Genomic DNA, 16,987 nt, shown 5'->3' on the forward strand with positions numbered 1-16,987 from the left:
TTCAGATGTGTTCAGTGTAAGATAACCATAATGATGGACCAGAAATGGTAAAATCAACTTTTTGAGTATTTGGCAATTTGATGTCTGTCTGTGGTAAAGTATCATTTTCTTACTCCATAGAGTAGTGGTTACACACGGTCTTGTGTTCTATTCCGATGAGATTTAGTAAAATTGACATCAAAATATTACCCTTTAAAGTAATTTAATACCTGAAGCACATAAAAACTAGTAGTGAATTCAATTTAGTTAAAAGTGGTATATTATTTAATCAAAACTAGTGAAGTGTAGACTCTTCACTTTTTTTTAGTTTTGACTGTAGTCGTAAAGTATTTATTTAAAAAAATGGTAATGCTTCTATTACCATTTTAAAATATTTAGCCGATTTAGTGAAATGTGGATTGTCAAAGTATTTTGTAAAAAGTAGAAAAATATTTAATGGAAACTGGTAAAGTCAAAAATATTAGTCTTCATAAAAAATGGTAGACTTAAGTCAAAAGTGGGCAAGTATTTAGTCAAAAATATGTAGTAATATCTTTATTCAAATGAGTCAAAGATTTTGGTCATAAGCGGTAAAGATTTTAGTAAAATTTGGTAAAGTATTTAGTCAAAAATAGTCAAGCTTGTGGTAAAAGCATTATGTGTTTAAAAGTGGTAAAGTATTAAAGTAATAAGTACGAGGCATAGTTGGATAGACGCTTGACTGCGAAACTGGCGTCGCGGGTTCAATTCCCGCCAATAGCAAAACGAATTCAGGAAAGATTTATTTTCAATTGGTCTGGGTGTTTGTGATGTATTTTTCACATCTACCTTCTCTATCCTTACTATCCTACCCGCAGACAAGCCTTTTAAAGTAGGTGCTTAGCGTGTCATTCCTTAATTTCATTGATTGATTCGGCAGTCACTTTGTGGTAAAATCTATCCATTTTTAATTAACGTTTTACTTAGTAAACCATTTGATAGATAATGATCACAAATTTAACCACATTAACGTAGAAATCCTAAAAATAATTAATACGAAAAGCCATAAACTGTAACATTTTGAAAACAATAAAATTTCATAAAAATATAAATAACAATAAATCCATAATTAACAATATGACAATGACTAAAGCCTCCCCCCTATTGTCTATGTTCCCACTGATAAGAAATAAAAATAAAAAATAAAAATAAAAATCAAATAAAAAATAAAAATAATAAACAGCTACTACCCCCTCTTCAACCTTCAACGTCCCAAGGACCCAACCCTAAAATTTAGAATAAGCTTCACATACGGTGTTTGAAAATGAAATGATGCGGAATGTATCGAAACACGTTTTACAGTAGATTTCAAGAAATTGTGGTATTTACTAAGGGTTATTTTATTATTAGATTAAAACCAATATTTTTAGCTTTTCCACTTTTTTATTTGACCAGCGACCGGGTTTCGTCGTTACCGACATCATCAGACTGGTGATGTCGGTAACGACAATCATATATAAATTAAAAATGCAATTCCATCACGAAGTGTCAGTGGATAATATAAATCTATTAATAAGGGTTATTCCTTTTTAAAAAAAATACTCAAAAATAGTGAAGTATTTAACTCTATCCACGCGGCTCGCATAAGCGTATGTGTTTTTACGAAACATTCCCTGTACGCGGCTGACATAACCGTATGTGTTCTTACTTTGCTCCAAGTTTCGAACCTCAGTTCAACTTGGAGGGATTTTTTCATGGTGTGGAACTTTGGATAAAATAATACGTCAATCCTTGGCCTTATGACATCTGTTGAAATATCTGACTAATAATTTGTAACATCACAAGGATAAATAAAAGAACAGATCCCTGATTTTTCTTGAGGTCGATAATTCGTCCGCGCCATAATCATGCCCTATATCTGTCTCACTCTCGACGCTACGCATCTAATTTCATATAAGTACGACGCGCAGGGTCGGACTGTCACAGATCCTTACGCGATTTACGTATAACCTACTCTCGCTATTCATTCCATTTTTTTGTGTGTATAAATAAGTTTAACGATTTTCTTGTGCGTTTGTTTATTTTAAATTGTGTATTGTGCATTCTGTACTATAAAATAAGTTCCACTGCAAAGTTTGACCAATCTTATAAACGAGTATATGATTCATTGAGTGACGATTTATTTTTCTTTATTTAAAATAATTGTAATAAAATAATATAATAATGGCCCATCCTCTGCGTGAAGATGAAATAGTCGATATAGTGAGTGAACTAGGATCTGATTTCGGATTAAGTGAAAGTGACGATGATAATATTTCCAACTTTAGTGAAATAATTGATTCGGATGCAGACGACAGTATTGAAAGTGTCCAAATCAGCGGTGAATTTTCCTCGAGCAATATCATACCGCCGTGGGTGTCTGGTCTGCATATACCAGTCAAACATGATTTCGATAGTTTTTCTGGAATAAACCCTGAATTATCGTTATCAAAAGATTCGTGCGAATTAAATTTTTTCGAGCACTTCTTAAATAAAAGTATCATGGACAAAATTGCTACCGAAATGAATAATTTTCACTCGCATGAAATAGGGTCTAAGAACTTTACCGCAAAATCGAGAATCCGAAATTGGGTCGACACTTTCAGCTCTGAATTGTATATATTTATAGCAGTTGTCATGCTTATGACGAGAAACAGCCACCTAACAATTGAAGAGCATTGGTCAACCGATCCTTATTTATTGAGTCTCATTTTCGGACAAACAATATCCCGTGACCGATTCCAACTTTTGCTGCAAATGCTTCATTTTTGTGATAATCGCGTTAGGAGTTCGGATAGACTATTTAAAATAAAAATGATGGTGGATTACACTCGGAATATTTTTAAAAACACTTTTATGCCATTCCAAAACTTGTGCATAGATGAAAGTATTATTGTTTTCAAAGGAAGGCTTAGTTTTAAACAGTATATTCCAGCTAAACGGCACAGGTTTGGGATAAAATCATTTATGCTATGTGATGTACGTACAGGATACATTTTAGATTTCATCATATATACAGGAAAAGAAACTGAAATAACGCTTGAAAATGGACTAGGAATGTCTGGTTCAGTGGTGACCACCTTGTTGAAAGATTACTTAGGTAAAGGACACAGTTTGTTTTGCGATAACTGGTACTCGAGTCCTGGACTATTTAGACATCTTTTCGAAAGAAAAACGAATAGTTGCGGGACGGTCCGCAAAAACAGAAAAGGGCTGCCAAAATTTAATAAATTAAAAAAAGGCGAAATACAATCATTCAGCAGTGGTCCCTTATTGGCTCTCAAGTGGTGTGACCGCAGAGACGTTCACATACTGACCACTCTTCACGATGAATCACAAAGCTGCACAGGGAGAATCAACAGGTCAACAGGTGAACCCATAAAAAAGCCTAATTGTGTGATCGACTACAATCAAAGTATGGGACTTGTTGATAAGACCGATATGATGTTAAGTAGATTAAGCTGTATGAGAAAATCGACGAAGTGGTATAAAAAAGTTTTTTTTCATTTTATAGACTTATATTTACTTAATGCACATATTCTGTATATGTTTATAATGGAAAAAAAAGATAAGCCTCTCTGAATTTCAGTTGGCTGTAATCAAACAGTTGATTGGGAAATACAAAGAAAGTGTAATTTTAAAAAAGTTTAATCATCCATCTACATCAGCTGATAAATCCTCGAGGTTGATTCCAAAAGAGTTTTTAAAACACCAAAAAGTGTACATTCCGAAAACTGCTAAGTGTAAAAATCCACGTCGAATGTGTCGTGTATGTGCCCATACAAAATTTAAAGATAAAAAACGTAAGGTGACCAAATTTATGTGTTCTGAGTGCAATGTGCCGCTATGTTTCGAACCGTGCTTTAAAATATATCACGAAAAAAAACAATTTTAAGAACTTATAATAAATTTAAATCCCTTAGAGTAATTATTCGGCTAGAGTTATATCTGTTTATTTAAAGAATCTTCGTCTATATTATAAACAAAATATTAAGTGTAAACCATTAATCACCCTTGAAGTGGGTGCGACGGAGTGCGACTCTGTAACGTGTCTGTACGGGCCTAATACACACATACATGCTTACAGACGGCACACACACACGCGTCACCGCCAGCGGGTAAGTGTGACACACGATGCGCGCTTTTATTTATTTATATTCCGACCTTATTTGTTTATATTACGATATATTTCAAGAATGATGCGACTCGAGTGTATTATAGAGTACCAAAAAGGTACAATAAATCCCATTGAACGTTTTTGTTTAGTAAAATAAATCGTTTCTTATCTAAATACATCATAAAAGTAATCATTTTAAAAACGACGAAATACCGCCGCGTACGGGCGACTCTCACGAACAAAGTTAACGCGTTTAAAAGGTTAATGAAAAGTGATAAAGTATTTACTAAAAATTGGTGAAGCATTTAGCCAAAAGTGGTTAAGTATACATTTGCTTCGTTTATTATCGTTTATTTATCCGTCGGATTGACCGTGTTGTCTCTTGTCACCAATGAGCACAAATCTAGCGAGCGCGCGAACCGTTTAACCTTTACAATACAGCTTTGCGTCGGCATCATTAGGACGGCCATTCGCCCACTTTCAAAGGGCGCCGCATCTTTTTAAGTGTCGTTTTTGGTTGCTGTAAAAAAGGCACTTTGTGTTAAAATAAATGAAGCCATTTGATGCCGGAGTGGAGCTCTACTTATCACCTCTCGCCGGATGCGAGTAAAAAGGGATGCGCTGATCACTCGCCTGATGTGCTACACTTGCAGGGCTGTGCCAACGCTGACAATATAATGTATATTAAAAAAATAGCCACCTAGTGTTTGTGCGGCACCTTTCAGCACTCCCTGACCAAAGCCAGATCTCATATTAGTTTTTTAAAGATAACTTTATACTTCTTCTTCTTCTGCTTAGTGTAGATCTTGTAGGCTAATCCCTCTTAAAAACAGGCGTTTTTAACCTTCCCCTCCCGGTGATATGTATTTACCACAACTCGACTTTTCAAATGAGAATATCAATATAAAATATAATAGATACGGGCTTACAATTGTATTCCTCCGCAGAAACTGCTCTCGAAAACGATCCATTTCTCCAAATGGACTGGAATTCAACAAGCTAACTTGAATTGTATTGCATTCTTTATGCATTTTTCTCAAATAACAGCTAATTAGAACTTTTTTCACCTTTAACTATTTCAATTTATCGAAAATCACAGTATTTCTATATATGCAAAAAATTACGAACTTTGGATACAAATATCCAGATAAATATATATTATATACAGAAACTAATGGAGCAGCTTTAGCCGGCAGCTGTACAGCGCCAGTTTAGCTTACACTGATAGGGTTTTAGAGAAGATCCGCGAGAGATGGTGTCTAAGGTGTATACTGTGTGCAAGGAAGGTGATTCGTTGATGAATGTTGATAAATCCATAGTCATGTTTTTCGAAAGAGATGAATGTAGATCTGGATGTAAAAAAGTACTGTAGCAAATGGGTAAATTTCGAAATAGGTAGATTATTTCGCATATTTTAAGTCAGTTTAATAAAAGCAGAGGAAGACCAAAGAAAACTTGGCGTGATCAAGTATTTCAAATGCTTGAAAGTGTTCAGGTCAGGAATTGAAATAATCGGCGGGTATGTATGAGGAGATGCATGAATGTGGGAGAGGCGAAAAATGTTTGGAAAGGCTATGTGATTGTAACCGACGTTACTCGCGCTATGCCACTGTGGGGCAGCCCAGTCCGGTCGGCGGAGCCGAACAATATCCACTGGCCCTGAAAAGGGCCTCCGACTTGGGTATCGGTCTAATGGATACCAGACTGAGGTACGGAGAGCAGGATCACAGGGAGATCGCACTGACTCGTGTGTTCAAGCGTACTCACTAGCCTTGAGAAAGGCTTTCCAACGGTCCGTTGTCGGTGCAGTGAGACGGCGAGTCAGGCGAAGCCAGCGGCGAATTATCGAGGCGAAGGAGCGACAGGAATGGAGAAATACAAAGACCGAGTTGTTTTTCACACTGATTTATTGCAATTTTAGGTTTCTACATCCGGCACGGTTTTATACCGTGTCGGCGCTTCACGGCGCTGTGTAGGCAGAGAGAATAGAGCGCCACACCACTCTGTCCTTGCAAACATTCTTCGCCTCTTCCACGTTCATGCATCTCCTCATACATACCCACCGTAAATATGTAAAAAAAAAAAGTAAATAAGTATGGGGCAGCCCTGTTATCTATTTTTTATGTGTTTCCGAAAGCTATCATCTCCCAGAATGTTATAGTTTTAGAAGCCATTAATTCACCGTTGAAACTGATTAAGTAACATAAAAAAGCGTCTTTAAATAAAGACATTTCAACCGCAGAATAACACCAGCGGTTGCTACGCGTCTTTTTGTTATAGGTAGTCAGTCATCTATATACATATTAATGTAAATATTGATATCTCAACATAGATGAAGAAAAATCAGGGTATTTAGAGGGCTTACAAGTTAAACATTATAAAAAATACGTTTTATAATATTATACGCAAAATATTCGTGTCGTTTTGAAAAGCTGGTCTGGTCAAATTACAAGTTAAAATAATAAACATGAAAATGATATTTTCCGACGTTTCTCATGTAACTAACTAACTAACTAACCATCACGCCGCTTCCCCGCAGGGGTAGGCAGAGAGAATAGAGCGCCACACCACTCTGTCCTTGGAAACATTCTTCGCCTCTTCCACGTTCAAGCATCTCCTCATACATACCCGCCGATTGTTACGACTCCTAACCTGACCACTTTCAAGTATTTGGCATACCTGATCGTGCCAAGTTTTTCCCGGTCTTTCTCTGCTTCTTTTCCCGCTAACATTCGCCTCATAAATTTGTTTTACCGTTCTTTCCTCACTCATTCGTTCTACATGTCCAAACCATCTCAACACACCTTTCTTAATTTTATCGATAATGCTTATCTCAGCTTTGCATTCCTTCCTTATTTCACTATTCGTACATCGTTACATACATCGTTTCATACATTATCATACATCGTTTTGTCACACATTCTTCTGAGAGATCGCATTTCGACTGCATTCAGTCTACTTTCTGCATTCAGTATACGAGTATGTTTTTTCTCATGTTCTCATGTTTCTCATGTATGTGATTATAATCCAGGATTCGGACCTCACATACTAATAAAAGAGTTTCTGCTTAACAAAAAGTTCCTCTTCATCTCACCATCACAATCGCATATTCTATTCAGATTATTCAGATTCTAATCACATACACGAGAAACGCCTGAAAATCTCACCAATAGATGTCTCTAGTGAAGTTCTAGTGATTCAAGAACAACGTTTCGAAATTGGTTCATATATATAGAACTTCCAAGAATTTGAGTAGTGTGGTTGTCAATAATGGGTAGAATTGGTGAATGTTACACGTGAGTAAAGTGATCACTTAAACCAGCCTATGACGGTTGTCTGACGCGTAAATGTCCAGACTTCCATATTCTTCTTCATCTTTGATGGGATGTCAAAAAATAATATGAAAAATAAATCCTATAATTGGAGATAATCTAGATTTGTGAACGCGTATTTGGACACACTCAAAATGTTTTAATAAATTTCTTTACATCATCATTATTCAATCACATGCGTTTTATGCATGCACCCAAATATTAAATAACCATTGTCCCTAACTTATCGACTTGTCGATATTTCTGAACTCGTTTTAAAATGGACAAATCGCTCTCTCCTTTCAACAACGTCATATATCAAAAATCGACAATTTTCAGTTATGCATGTTTTCAGAATGCCCAGAAAATGTACTATATCCCAGCAAAAGCGGCATATTTATAACTTAATATTTACCCGCTACAGGGCAGAAAGTGTAGTTTTTGCATTTTGAAGAAAATGTATTATTTAATTTTTTTTTAAATATATACTAAATATTTTTCAAATGGAGAAAATACGTTCATATTTTACCTAAAAAGTTATGTTGCACATTAAAAAGTTCAATAAGTGGCTTGATATTTATTTGTAATAAATTTCATTATATTCTCAAACTTTAAAAACGATCTCCTGAAAAATCAAGTTTGATGATATATGACGTTGTTGAAGTGAGCAAAATGCGTTTTTTCAAAAAGTTTTACAGCAACAGCAACAACAACAACTTAAGAAAAAAAGCTAAATAGCTGAAAGTATGTCTGAAAGATCAGGGTCCCAAGTTAAATACTAAAGAAGCATCTCCATTAAACCTACTTTGTATAAATTCATTGCCTCTCCTGTTCCTGTCACATCGGCTCATGGTGCAATTCTCAAAACCGTCTTAAATTGTTATTTTGTTGTTGTTTCTGTTTGCTCCATTCCATCGTTTATGACCACTAGTGAAAGAGCATTCCGAGCCAATGGTCCCTTTACACATCGCTCACTCCTTTCAAGAACGTCATAAATAAAAAATCGTCAATTTTCAGTTGTGCGTGTTTTCGGAATGCCCAGAAAATTTACTATATTCTAGCAAAAGCGGCATATTTTTAACATAATATTTACCCGCTACAGGGCAGAAAGTGTTGTTTTTGCATTTTGAAGAAAAGGTATTGTTTAATTATTTTTTTAAATAAAATAAATATTTTTCAAATGGAGAAAAAACCTTCAGGTTTTACCTAAAAAGATCTGTTGCACAGTTAAAAGTTCAATAAGTGGCTCGATATTTATTTTTGATACATTGTATTAATTTTTAAACTTTAAAAACGTTCTCCTGAAAAATGACGTTTTTTGATTTATGACGTTCTTGAGAGGAGTGAGCGACATGTGTAACATTCACCAATTCTAACCTTTATGATTGACAACCACACTATTAAAAAAAATTGGAACTCCTAGATATATTGATCAAACTCGTGACACAGTACCTACGTGTCAGTTTACAACAACTATCTATATAGGGAAAACTTTTATCAACGAGACCCTTTTTTATTTGTATGCAAGGTCCTGTAAATGTAACTGTCCAGATTAACATATTTTTCTTCGCTATGTGGAGATGTCAAAAATGTAAAAAAATCACTCCTAAGCGGAGACAATCTAGATTTGTGAACAAGTAATTAGTCCGCCTCCGTAGTGTAATGGTCAGCACGCTCGGCTACCGTTCTGGAGGTCCCGGGCTCGATTCCCAGGGGGGGTAAAATAAATATAAGTGATTTTTTCACTGTCATATTAATTCAATATTTCCATGGACTGGTACCTGAAGCGGAGGGCTGATCACCTTTCCTTCATGTGTAAAACGATCGAGATAACACTGCGTTTATATGACGCAGTGCCCTATGCACCATTGGGTTGCGGATAGGGGTTTTATTATTATTATTATTAATTAGACACAAGTTATTTGTCCGCCTCCATAGTGTAGTGGTTAGCGCGCTAGGTTACCATGCTGGAGGTCCCGGATTCGATTCCCAACAGGGTCAAAATAAATATTAGTGATTTTCAGTCTTATATTTATTTAATATGACCCTGGCCTGGTACCTGAAGCGGAAGGCTGATCACCTTTCCTTCGTATATTTAACGATCAAGATGCTTATATATGTACGATACAGTGCCCTATGCACCATTGGGGTGCGGATAAGGATTAGAAGAAGAAGAAGAATTAGACACACTCAAAATGTTGTATTTTTTAAATATTAGGCTGAGAAAAACATTGCATAATTGATTAGATACCGATAAAAGATTGAAAACAAGAAGAAAAAAGTTTTTTTAATGAATGGTTCCGAATGGAAACCAATAGTTTCTATACCAGACCTGGGATTATGGCAAGAGTTTCAGACTATCGAAGTACTGACCAAACGAATTTAGACTATAGTGTACTTAGCTATATTCTGTGTTGTTGGCAGATGTTGCCGTGTTTAATGGCACGTGAAAAGGATCACGTTTTGGTTATTAAAAAAGGAAGCCAGAAAAGAATATTTAAAGAATGTTGTTCTTACTTACAGATCGTTATTTTCTCTAAGCGCGTACACTACAATTTTGATAATTACTAAAAATACTTAATCTAATGAATTCATGAACTAAGGAAGTAAAAATGTGAAGCTAGATAAACACGTCCGCTGTGGACAAACGGTGTAGGCGACTCTCGTCCTTTTCTCCTCGATCGTTGATTTCGTTCGGGAATCTCCGTTGCGAATTCGTCATGTTCGTATTTTTCGGCGGTGCCAATTTGACGGTGTAGCTAGACGCCTACAAGACGTTAAAAATTAACGGACATTTTTTTTTACAAATACATATTTAAATAATACAAAATAGCTGGTAAATATATAATACATTTCAAATATAACGTTTCTATCTCTCTAATAAAGTAGATACTAGTGTTTAGAGAGGGAGTTCGTTTTACTTTTTTTTAAATAAATAAAGTAAATTAAAATTAACATTAAAAATAAACAAAGTAAATCAAAAATAAAAAAAATCCTTGGTATGGAGTCTAGGTAGGGGTGAGTTTTGTATGTTTTTTTTTTAATTTCAGTTTTAAAGGTTTGATAATTTTTTATAGATTTTAAGTTTTCCGAAAGTTTATTAAAAATTCTTTTAACCACGTACGTATAATGGTTTAACACTGCTGTTGTTTTACATTTATTGCAATATTAAATTATTAGAAAATCTAGGGTTACGTGAAATATGCACATCAGTTGTTTTTTCTTTAAAAGTTTGTAAGATAGAGACCTTATTAAAAATTTCTTCAGTTGTTGGTACATTAACTTCTTTAAATACTAGTTTTGAAGGGTAAGATCTGGGCTTTTTAATAATTAAACTAAAAAACTAACTAACTAACCATCACGCCGCTTCCCCGCAGGCAGAAAGAATAGAGCGCCACACCACTCTGTCCTTGCAAACATTCTTCGCCTCTTCCACGTTCATGCATCTCCTCATACATACCCGCCGATTGTTACGACTCCTAACCTGACCACTTTCAAGTATTTGGCATACCTGATCGTGCCATGTTTTTCTCGGTCTTCCTCCGCTTCTTTTCCCGCTAACATTCGCCTTATAAATTTGTTTTACCATTCTTTCCTCACTCATTCGTTCTACATGTCCAAACCATCTCAACACACCTTTCTTAATTTTATCGATAATGCTTATCTCAGCTTTGTATTCCTTCCTTATTTCACTATTCGTACATCTATCATACATCGTTTTGTCGCACATTCTTCTGAGAGATCGCTTTTCGACTGCATTCAGTCTACTTTCATCCTTCTTTTGCCAACTCCATGTTTCACTTCCGTACATTAGAGTTGGAACCAGGACTCCGTTGTGCACTGCCAGTTTAGCTTCCGCTTTTTTAATAATTATTTTTGCAATAATTGAGAGTGATTTTAAATTTGTCCTATAAGCTCCTCCCCAGCCTTTAACTCCTATACAGCAGAATCGATTGTATTAAAATACACCGTTTTTATATGTTTTGATTCAGAATTGCTCCCTATTTAATGTAATAATACACTCCGCTGTTTAATGTGCATGTCTCATGTCCCGATTTTGTCTCAAGAATGTGTCTCCATTCATACGCGTCATGTTAATAGACCTCACCGCATAACTTCTTCGTCACCAATCGCCGGAGTGAGGGGCTGGAAATAGTATTACTAGGGGGACAAACCAATGCTGTCTCTTCAATGTCGACTATTTAGGAGGAATTTCAAACAGCCGTAAATCACTTTAATTATCAAAGACATCGTTAAACATAACAGAGACAAAATCTAATCAAACACTCTCCTTCTCATTCATCGTTCACTTTGTGTAGTACCACTTAATTTTTAAGCCAATTTCTGAACTTGAAATAGTATTACAATGGAGACAAACCAATACTGTCCTTTTAATGTCGACTATTTAGAAAAAATTTAACTTTAATTATCAAAGACATCGTTGAACATATCAGAGACAAAATCTAATCAAACACTCTCCTTATCATTCATCGTTCACTTTGTGTAGTAGCATTTAATTTTTTAGACAATTTTTGAACTTGAAATAGTATTACAATGGAGACAAACCAATACTGTCCTTTTAATGTCGACTATTTAGGAAGAATTCAACTTTAATTATCAAAGACATCGTTAAACATATCAGAGACGAAATCTAATAAAACACTCTCCTTATCATTCATCGTCCACTTTGTGTAGTACCACTTAATTTTTTAAGCCAATTTCTGAACTTGAAATAGTATTACAATGGTGTCTCCATTGTAATACTATTTCAAGTTCAGAAATTGGCTTAAAAACCAATACTAAACTAAACTTAAATTAATACGAAATTAATACTAAACTAAACCAATACTGTCCTTTTAATGTCGACTATTTAGAAAGAATTTAACTTTAATTATCAAAGACATCGTTAAACATATCAGAGACAAAATCTAATCAAACACTCTCCTTATCATTCATCGTTCACTTTGTGTGGTACCACTTAATTTTTTAAGCCAATTTCTGAACTTGAAATAGTATTGCAATGGATAAAACCCAACTTGTACTGTTTTTTTTTAATTTAGGAAGAATTTCACTTTAAATTGTTGGGTAATATATTGTAAATGTTTTTAGTCAGTGTTTGATAATGTCCTAAGAAGACGAAACTCGTCTCGTATTAAAATATACATAAATAAATGTAGAATTCAATCCAACAAAAACCGTGTTTTATTTTGGATATATTACCCAACTATTCAATATAGAATTCTACCAACTGTCTGCAGTTACAATAAATTTTACTTTAATCATCAAAGACATCGTTAAACATATTATCAGAGACAAAATCAAATCTAACACTCTCCTTATCATTCATCGTTTTATTTGTGTAGTACCACTCAAATTTTTTAAGTGGTATCATACAAAGTGTACGATGAATGATAAGGATTGTGATATATTACCATACCAATGTATGTAATTAATTTTTTTAACCAATCGCTGAATTGGAAATAGTATTACATTGGAGACAATCCATTATGTACTGTTCTTTTAATGTCGACTATTTAGGAAAAATTGACTGTAATTATCAAAGATATCATTAAACTTTGATATCGTTAACTTTGTGGTATGGTAATGTAACATTCTTCTTATCATTCATCTTTCACTTTGCGTAGTAACATTTAATTTTTTAAGCCAATTTCTGAACTTGAAATAGTATTACAAAGGGAGAGAAACCAATACTGTCCTTTTAATGACGACTATTTAGAAAGAATTTCACTTTAATTATCAAAGACTATCGTAAACTCAAAAAAACAGTGTTTGATTTAACATTTAATAAAAAAATGATAAAATTAGTGAATTTTTTTGTTATCTAAAAAACATCAGTGCTTACTTATTATTTTTTCATTAGCAGGTAGTAAAATTCTTAATTTTTCGCAAAAATAACAATTATTCTTTAATTAGACGAGTACGAGGGCCGACCCAAAAGTAACAATAAAAAGTAAATTTTACACACTTAATTAAATGATTTTTTTTTAAATTTACACACTTATGTACCATGTTATGAGCCGAAAAATAAAAAAAAAATGGTTAAAAACGGTAATGTTTGGAAGTTTTTTTGACGTTTTTAGTCTCCCGATTTTTACGTTTCAGCGATTTTTTAAAAAACATTTTTTTTTTAAACAATTTATTTTTTATTTTTATTAAAAACCTTTACTGACCCTCAAAATACTGTCCATTACACGCAATGCACTTGTTCCAGCGTTTTTCCCACTGCCCAAAACAAGTAAAAAACTCTGAAATACTGATTGATTTCAAAGCTTTGAGTGACTCTTCTTGAACTTCTTGAATTGTTTGAAATCTCCTTCCTTTCAATTGCCTTTTCATCCTAGGAAAAAGAAAAAAATCACAAGGAGCAAGATCTGGAGAGTAAGGAGGATGCTCTAAAAGCTTGAATTTGCAGTTTGCATTTGAAGCAGTTTCAGTGTTTCTTGAGGTGATTTGCCTAGCAGGAAGCAGAATTTAATGTTTGCACGCTCTTCCATTTGTTTACGTCAAAATTCCGCCGAAACGTAAAAATCGGGAGACTAAAAACGTCAAAAAAACTTCCAAACATTACCGTTTTTAACCAATTTTTTCGTGTAAATTTAAAAAAAAAAATCATTTAATTAAGTGTGTAAAATTTACTTTTTATAGTTACTTTTGGGTCGGCCCTCGTATATTAATTATAACAATGAGATTATCTTACGATTGTTTTAAAAATCTCGAATTTTTGCTTCTACAAAATAATAAATCAAAATGAGTGATAGTACTTCTTAATAAATGATGTCTTAATTTGGCCCTCATATAATAAGGTAGTAATTACTTTAAAATATGAAACGAATAAATTCACTAAATTATTATTGTACTCTTTTCACGTTGGCTTATCACTAGCACTGCTTTAATTACAAAATTTAAACATAGCTTGAATATTTTTTGAAGATGCTTTGCGGCACATTTTATAAAACTTTATAAAATACAACTAGAACTTTGTTTTTATTTTTATAACTTTTCTCCAACCAGGACATTACATGTCCATCACTGAAGATAACAAGGTTCTTGGCGGAAAAGGTTTTAGAAAAGTACCGAAAATAAATGTCCGCCTCCGTGGTGTAATGGTTAGCGTGTTTAGCTACTGCGCTGGAGGTACCGGGTTCAATTCCCAGGGAGGGGGAGGGGGTGAAAAAAATATAAGTGATTTTACACCCTAATATTTATTTAATATTTCCCTTCTTCTTCTAACCCTTATCCACACCCTAATGGTGCATAGGGCACTGCATCATATAAACGCAGTGTTATCTTGATTGTTAACACATGAAGGAAAGGTGATCAGCCTCCGCTTCAGGTAATATTGGTCCAGGGTAATATTGAATAAATATTAGAGTGAAAAATCACTTATATTTATTCGATCCCCCCCTGGGAATCGAACCCGAGACCTTGAGAACGGTAGCCGAGTACGCCGACCATTACACTACGGAGGCGGATATAGTTACGAGAAAATATAATGAACTAATAAATATTGTGCTTTAAATTTTTTTTTCTTCTTAGCGTCAAATGGTAATAATTAATCTTAGTTTATTTTTTGATATAACATCAAAGATGAAGAAGAATATGGAAGTCTGGACATTTACGGGGCTTACGACCGTCATAGGCTGGTTTAAGTGATCACTTTACACACGTGTAACATTCACTAAAGTAAAGTGATCACTTAAACCAGCCTATGACGGTCGTAAGCCCCTTAAATGCCCAGACTTCCATATTCTTCTTCATCTTTGATGAGATATCAAAAAATAATATGAAAATAACTCCTGTAATTGGAGATAATCCAGATTTTGTGAACAAGTATTTGGACACACTCAAAATGTTGTATGATTATCATAATAAATAATAATAAAAAACACTAGCGAATATTCTATACTTAAGGATTTTTATCTACATATGGTTTTAGGAATAATCTGTTTCTTGCATTAAAAGGCTGCTAATTGAAAAGCATTAATTTGTTTAGAAAAATCATTAATTTAGTTTATTTTTTCTAATTGCTCGAAGCAAAGAATGATTACCTAATCTAGGCATTCATCAGCCAATGACTTTTTACTAATAATTAATAACGTTCTGAATATTTTACCTGCTCTATTTCCAACGAGATAAAGAAATCAATCAGATGGACCGTAGGGAAGACACCTACTTGGAAAAAATCACCAGTTTAAGGGGGTAGCCTCCATTATAAGCAGTAAAAATTTATTAACAACATTTTGAGTGTGTCCAAATATGTACTTGCTCACAAATCTGGATTATCTCCAATTGTGTCGCCTACTTTCAAAATTTGCCGGATCCATGTAAGTCGATTTTACAAAAATGCCAATTCTCCGGGTAACATTTATGTTTTGAAGATTTGTCTATCTTTAGATAAAATGTGTATTTTGGAATAGAGAATTTAATTTTTTTTGAGATTTTTTTTCAGCATTTAAAAAAATACAAGAGACACAAACCGATAATGACGTCATCATAATTTTTGAATTATCCCCGCTCACTGATTGGCCGATATGGGTCAGATAGCAAGTTTCATGAATATAGCGGAGTTTGAAATACAACGCTGTTTTTAAGTATTTTTTAGCAGGGTTTTCAAGTATTTCAATATTTCAAACAATAAAACCCACAATTAGTATTCCGATAGAGTATTTATTTTAAAATATCATAAAATTGGATCTGGCATTAAAAAAAAAACCATTTAGCAATGCTCACGGAACAAGCTTAGGTCCGCTCTAGTTGCCAGTTCAAGAGCCACTAGCCGCTAGCTGCTAACCGGAGGAAGACTGAGTACATTGAGCTTTGAGCTCCTCTCGCTTGCATAGTGCAAGTATGCAAGAGTGAGATGCGAATGTAGTGTCGCGCTTCCTGCGCACTCTTCAGGCGCTGTTTATACGCGAATTTGTTTCCGTTATTCACATAATACCTCCGACATACCCGATAAATTCCGATTATTATTAATATATAACTTAATATACCCATTGTTGAGTTAGATTATAATTGCATAATGAAGCGGCTAAAATAAATAAATCTTAGTGATAGAAGGTTAATTACTGATTTGGTCCAGTTATTTAAAATTCTTAACAATTTTTGGACAGCCCTGATCTCCTAACTCAAATAAAGCTTAGCGTGCGTCGAAGAGGTACTAGGCAAAAATCTATGTTCGCAGTATTTTTACATAATGCAAACTATGCCACGTTTTCTCCGATTCCGCGGCTTCACATGTTAGCCAATGTTTTTGAAAGTATAAATCTGTACTTTGTCAGCATTTCTTCTTCATGTTATAATGGGTAAATTTAAACGTTGTGTTTCACTCTCCATCGCTGCTCTCTGATAGTGTGTGAAGAAGACGTGTATTTACCAGTGCTTACTGTTTGTTATTTCATTATTATTTTATGTTCAAGACTTTTGTTTCTCTATTGGTGTATTCATTAGTGTATTTTTATATTAGATATTGTATATATGTATTATGTTAAAGGCATTAGCCGTTAAATTTTATTATATTATAATATAATCTCTCGTATGT

Source organism: Brachycentrus maculatus, unplaced genomic scaffold, assembly GCF_059751285.1.
Source record: "Brachycentrus maculatus isolate JH-2025_06_01 unplaced genomic scaffold, ASM5975128v1 h1tg000503l, whole genome shotgun sequence".
Classification (NCBI taxonomy): Eukaryota; Metazoa; Arthropoda; class Insecta; order Trichoptera; family Brachycentridae; genus Brachycentrus; species Brachycentrus maculatus.